This window comes from Pseudopipra pipra, unplaced genomic scaffold (genome assembly GCF_036250125.1).
Source record: "Pseudopipra pipra isolate bDixPip1 unplaced genomic scaffold, bDixPip1.hap1 HAP1_SCAFFOLD_263, whole genome shotgun sequence".
Lineage (NCBI taxonomy): Eukaryota > Metazoa > Chordata > Aves > Passeriformes > Pipridae > Pseudopipra > Pseudopipra pipra.
In genome coordinates, this window is record NW_026990742.1 from 45,780 (window position 1) to 51,966 (window position 6,187).

A 6,187-nucleotide genomic window follows, 5' to 3' on the forward strand; every position below is an offset into this window, starting at 1 on the left:
CTTTAAACCAAAATAAATCACTTTTTTCTTCTTTTTTTTCTTTTAGATGCTGGAATTGCCTCTCTGGGTGTGTGCTGAGCTCTGGCTGCAGGGGACTGTCAGGCCTTGGTGGCTGTGAGTTCCTGTTCTTCTCCCTGGGAAACTGGAAAGAGTTATTCATTAGATTGCAGAAATGTTTTCTGAAACCTGTCCCCTTCTTTGTGCCTTTTGCTGACAGATCTTCTCTTTCTGCCTTTCAATTTACAGCCTCCTTGCAGCTCCCAGCCAGGAAAACCTGGGATAACTGAGGAGGGACCGAGATGAAGGTTTTGTCTGCAAACTTGGGGTAGTTTCTAGGGGATACAGCAACTGTTTTTGTAGGAAAGTGTGTTTAACCACATTGGCCCAAGTTGTGTTTGCACCAGCTTGGAAAACCTGGGATAACTGAGGAGGGACAGAGATGAAGGTTTTGTCTGCAAACTTGGGGTAGTTTCTAGGGGATACAGCAACTGTTTTTGTAGGAAAGTGTGTTTAACCACATTGGCCCAAGTTGTGTTTGCACCAGCTGGGGCCAGAGGTGCCAGGCAATCCAAAGCAAACCCTGCTCAGCCTCTAAATCCCAGGGGAAGTTCTCCAAGCTGCTCATTGACGGACTAAAGATCCATTGAAATGGAACCAAGAGCACTACTAAGTTTCCTGAGAATCCCAGGATTGCTGTCCTAGAATTTTTAACAGTTTTTTTAATCTTTTTATGACAAAAATTACTTTCTTCCTTTGATTGAGTCCCTCAGTAGGATTTGGGATTTCTGTGGATTCTGAATCCCTCCCAGTGGCCCTGACACTGGTCAGAGCTGGCAGGACAAACAGAGTCAGAGCTCCTGGCAGGCACAGGGGCTTTCCCCCAGAGTGGATCCAACTGCTGCCCCCCAGCCTGGCCAGGCGGGATCTGCTTTGGCTCCCGGCTTCTGCCAGAGACAGAATGTGTTCCCTTGATTGGAATGAGGATCCCGTAGCTTCATCTCCTGGATGTTCCCTGGGCAGCTGATCCACTCTGCCCCACGTCCTGCTCTCAGTTCCTGCCCAGCCAGAGCCATCTGTGCCAAGGGCACGAGCACTCCCAGCCTGGATAGGGAATGGGGGACTGGCTTGTGCACAATTCACCTAGAAAGTCAAACGAGGGGACTGTTGGGCAGCGGCTTTGGCCGACAGGGCAGCACAAAGATTGTTCTCTGCAGGGGGCCCAGGTTTGGGTGCCGGTCTCAGCTTTGCAGGTTTGGATGAATTCTACCTACAGCCCGCAATTCCTTGCCGAATTCCTGCTGGAACAGCCTCCCAGTGCCTCCTGGAGCCCGGCTGTTCCCCCGCAGAGCTGCCGCTCTAACGCCAGGTTTGCCAGGAAGCAGCCACGGTTCCAGGTTTGCTCAGCGGGATCGGGACAAGGACAGGTTGATATTCCACAGACTTTGCTGTTTATAACCCTCCTCCCCCAGCCCCGCTGGTGTCCCTGGGGGGACTTGAGCGAGTTCCCTGGAATTGGGCCGGTTTTCCGCCCCGGGCCGGGCTCCAGGGGATGTGTTGGCCCAGGAGAAGGCGGGGGCCGGACGCGCTCCCGGCCCGGGGCGAGGCAGCCCCTGAGCACGGGCGAGGACGTCTGTCCGGGCGGGAAGCCGCTGTCCCTTCCGAGCCTCGGGAGCGGCCCCGGGGAGTTCTTTTCCCCGAGGAAAGGGATGCACAGCCCTGCCTTCAGGGCACCTCGGCTCTGACCCACCTGTTCCAGCTGTCCACGGGTTCTGCAGGTGCGGTTGGGTCCCCGAAAAAACTGCGAATTGCATCCAAGCCCAACTTTCTCCAAGCACCCTCTTTTCTTTTCAGGCATCTCCGAGGGCTCTTGCTCGGGATTTAGTGCCGCTGAGGGCACATGGCCCTGGCTTTAAGGGTGCTGCTGGCTGCTGGCCTCCGGCTGGAAGGGCAGGGATTTGGGGCGGGCGGGGACACCCGTGGGGGGCGCGGGGGAGCTCTGGGAGGTGGGCCCTGGGAATGGCTGCCCGCGCTGCTCTGCAGCCCCGCCGTGCCGACACTGCCGAGTGCCAGCTGGATTCTTTGGGTCCTTTGGGGCTGGCGCTGGGGCGTGTCCAGGGTGAGGCATCTCAGGGGGCCCGTCCAGAGCAGCGCCCGGCTGAGGAGCCGCGGGCAGCCCTTTCCCCGTGCCCACCCCACGGGGGCTGTAGGGCACAGCTCCAGGGCACAGCTCCTCCATCCCCTGGCAATAGGAAGCCCAAGCAGGGCTGGGTCGCTGTCTGTCGCTCCGGCCTCCTCCCGGCCCGCGTTCCCTGCCCAGCTGGGACTGCCCAGGGAGCCCCGAGAACGTTCCTGGCGGGAAGCGGGAGCCGCCGAGGGCTCCGTCCAACTCCGGGCCCGAAAAGCGGCCCCGACCTGAGCCCCCCCGGCATTTTGGGTTCCGAAGGCTCACCTGGAGGAGACGCTCCCCCGCAGGCGGGACCAGGCGGCGACACTCGACCAAACGCCTTTGCCTCGGAGCGAGGGATCCCTCCGGACTCGTTTGGCTCCTTTATCCCTGGAAATGAGCTCGGATGCCGCACGAGCACCTTTGCAGCCGTTGGGTGAAGCCCGGACGGGGCCGGAAAACCTCCCTGAGCAGGGCAGCGATGAATTGGTGCCCGTCCCCAGCCGGGCACAGCCCAGCCGGCCGCGCTCCCTCCGGCCCGTGGCTGCGAAGGGCTCCTGCAGAGATTGAATAAAAGCTCATTTCCTGACTGTATTTGCCCGTGGTCTTGCCCCTCTTTTGACTCGCGCAGCACCATCCGGTTGGAGCATTTCTTGGTTTCCTCCCCTGTAGCCGTTTCCCTCCCAGGCAGGGCCTTCCCCGTCTGCAAATCAAGAGGAAATGTTTCAACGGGATTTTGAAAACCAGAGGGTTTGCCCCGGGAGGGTGCGAGTTGCCGAGAAAGCGGGGGAGAGGAAGGAGAGCCTCAGGTCTCACCTGGCTGGTGTCAGATGAGCCGCACCTTCTGGATGGCAGGGCAAAGAACTGCTGTCGGTAATTGCCGAAGTTCCGCAGGCAGAGCTGGGAGCAGCCTGTGCCCGACCCGCGGCACGGTCAGTGCCAGCTCCTGGGGCCGCCTGAGGACAGACACAGGGACACGGGGACAAACGAGCAGCTCTGCTCGGGGTCCCGGAGCACGGGAGGAACGGGGAAAGGGCTGCCGCCGTTCTTCCCTCCCCGGCAGGCCCCCAGCTCCCCGCGGCCGGAGCGGGCCCGTGGCCGGAGCCCCGGCGGGCCCCAGATCCCTCGTTCCCGGGGGGCCCTGGGGGTGGGAACCTCCTGGGGCCGCGTTTAAGGGGGAGACGGGCGATGTTCGCCCCGGGAGCGGGTGCGGTGGCCTCGGGGGTGCCCGAGCGGGGAAGCTCCGATCCCGCGGGGGGTAACGGGCGGCACCCCTCCTCGGGGGTCCCGGGGCCGGCCCGGCGTGTCCCCGCGCCCCGGCCGGTCCCAGCCCCGGCTCCGCGTCGACACGACGAACGCGCCGCCGTTCTCCCCCCGACCGGGCCCCGGCAGAGCCCCGGCCCGAGCGGCCCCGCCGCGCTCGGCCCCAGCGCCCGGCCCGGAGCGGCTCTTCTCGCCCGCGTTGCCGGGGCACAGGCGGCGAGGCCGGGCTGGGATGAGCCCGGCACCGATCCTGGTCCCCGTCCGGATGCCGAGCCCCATCCCAGCCCCAAACCAACCTCGCTCCTCCGGTCGCGGTCCCGGTCCTGGCCCCGATCCTTGTCCCGGTCCTCCTGCCGAGCTCCATCGCCACCCTCGGTCTTCCGACGCGCCGATCGCTCCCGCAGCATCCCGGTACGAGGTTCCTCCACAGACTCGGGACGAGCGCGGCTCTGCCGGCTTTAAACGGCGCGGCCGGGGCGGGGCCGGGGCGGGGCCGGGGCGGAGCGGGGCCCGCACAGGTGTGCGAGGCGGGGCCCGTCCAGGTGCGCGGGGCGGGGACGGGCAGGGGGCGGGTCGGGGCGGGGGTATTTAAGCGCCGGAACTCGCCCCCGCGGCCGTTTGCTCGGGCAGTGCGCGGGGAGGCAGCAGCGCCGCGGGAGCCTCTCGCTGCCGCGGCCCTTTTTCTTTGCTTTTGTTTTTGTCTTTCTTTTGCTTTTCCCCCCTTTTTTTCGTCCCCTCCCTTCCTCCCCACCCTCCACCCGCTCCCCGCACGCCGCCTCTCCCCGGCCGCTGTCGCTGCCCTCCTGCACAGCCCGGCCCCCCCACCTGCCCCCGGCCCCCCCTGCCTGCCCCTGCTCCCCCCTCGCTGCTCCGCTGCACAGCCCGACCTGCCCGCACCCCCCGCTCCGTCCTTGCCCCCCCGCCCGTCCCGTCCGTCCCCCTGTCCCCCGGGCCGTGTCCCCGCAGCCGCGGGCTTGGGGGCGCCGCTTTAATAAAGCCGCGAGGGCCGGAGCCGGCGCCCCCCCTGGATCCCCCTTTCCACGGGGCCGGGCCCGCTCGGCGGGTCCCCCCTGCAGTTCACAAGCACCGCCCGACACCGCCGGGGCTCCGGCCCGTCCCGACATCACACGGGGGGCTCCGCGGGCGGGGGGACGAGGGGGTGGCGGGGGGGGGCAGGGGATGAGGGTCCCCTCCGGAGGAGGGGGCTCGGGGGGGACGAGGGGGAGGCGGGGGGGGCAGGGGATGAGGGTCCCCTCCGGAGGAGGGGGCTCGGGGAGGTGGGCGGGGGCAGGGGGGGCTCGGGGAGGGGGGAGGAGGAGGGGCCAGGGGAGGGGGGGCAGGGGGATCCCCTCCGGAGGAGTGGGGTCCTCGGGTGGGAGGGGTCAGAGGGGGGAATTCCTCCCACTGATCCCTCCCACCCCGGGACTCCGTCCCTCGGGGGGCGATCGGGGGCGGGGCCCCCTCCGGAGAAGGGGGTCCCGGGGTGGGAGGGGGGAGTTTTCCCCCTGTCGGGCCCCTCCCACCCCGGGACTCCCCGCCCTGAGGGGTGGCCTGGGGACCCCCTCCAGGGCAGTGGGGTCCCGCGGTGGGAGGGGTCAGAGGGGCGAACTCCTCCCACTGATCCCTCCCACCCCGGGACTCCTCCCCCGGGGGGCGGTCGGGGGCGGGGCCCCCTCCCGGGAAGGGGAGTCCCGGAGGTGGGAGGGGCCAGGAGGGGGACCCTCCCACCTCGGGACTCCCCGCCCCGGGGGGCGGTCGGGGGGACCCCCGTCCGGGGGAGTGGGGTCCTGCGGTGGGAGGGGTCAGAGCGGGGAGATCCGCCCCGCGATTCCTCCCATCCCGGACCCCCTGCCCGGGGGGGAACGGGGGGGGAAGGGGGGGGGGGGAAGGAGAAGGGGGGAGTAGTGGCGGAGGGGGGGTGGGAGGCAAGGCGAGGGGGACGGGGGGGGACGGGGGGGTAGGGGGGGGAAGGGGGGGGACGGGGGGGTAGGGGGGGGAAGGGGGGGAAGGGGGGGACGGGGGGGACGGGGAGGACGGGGGGGGACGGGGGGGGAAGGGGGGGACGGGGGGGAAGGGGGGGGACGGGGGGGGAAGGGGGGGACGGGGGAAGGGGGGGGACGGGGGGGAAGGGGGGGTAGGGGAGGGTAGGGGGGGAAGGGGGGGGAAGGGGGGGTAGGGGGGGGAAGGGGGGGAAGGGGGGGGGTAGGGGGGGGAAGGGGGGGGTAGGGGGGGAAGGGGGGGTAGGGGGGGGAAGGGGGGATTAGATTCTTAAAGATTCTTAATGATTTTATTTATCTTTGTATATATATAGTATATATGATGTGATGTATAAGAATTATCTTCATACGGTATGTCACAATAACTTTAGTTTATTAACTTATTTCTACCTACTGTTGTTTAAAGATTCTTAATGATTCTATTTTATCTTTGTATATATATTGTATTTATAATGTGATGTATAAGAATTTTCTTCATACAGTATGTCGCAATAACTTTACTTTATTAACTTATTCTACCTACTGTTGTAGAAGCAATCTTTTTTGTGTTTTACTTTTAAAGTATTAGAGCATTTTTTTAGTTCTTTTTAATTAGCGTTGATTAATAATTAATCGCTATAAGCTATTGTGTGTTTATTGGTTGTATAGTATAGTTACAATATTTAATTGCTTTACTCGCGAATACCTTTTTTTAGATTTAATATTTTATGTTTTATATATGTTACATATGTAATGGAAATATATAAAAGGGAAAGGTAGGGGA

At 64.1% G+C, this 6,187-nt stretch overlaps 1 long non-coding RNA gene across 2 annotated transcripts; it reads right to left on the reverse strand.

Moving 5' to 3' along the window:
* Positions 1 to 3,248, reverse strand: LOC135408241 (uncharacterized). Of its 2 annotated transcripts, none has more exons than XR_010427408.1 (3): positions 2,981 to 3,248; positions 2,450 to 2,867; positions 1 to 142 (listed from the first exon to the last, which is right to left on the reverse strand). It is a non-coding gene; the product is annotated as an uncharacterized LOC135408241 (long non-coding RNA). The 2 variants fall into 2 exon arrangements; XR_010427407.1 differs by lacking the exon at positions 1 to 142 and adding an exon at positions 407 to 1,140.
* Between the last annotated feature and the right edge of the window lie 2,939 nt (positions 3,249 to 6,187).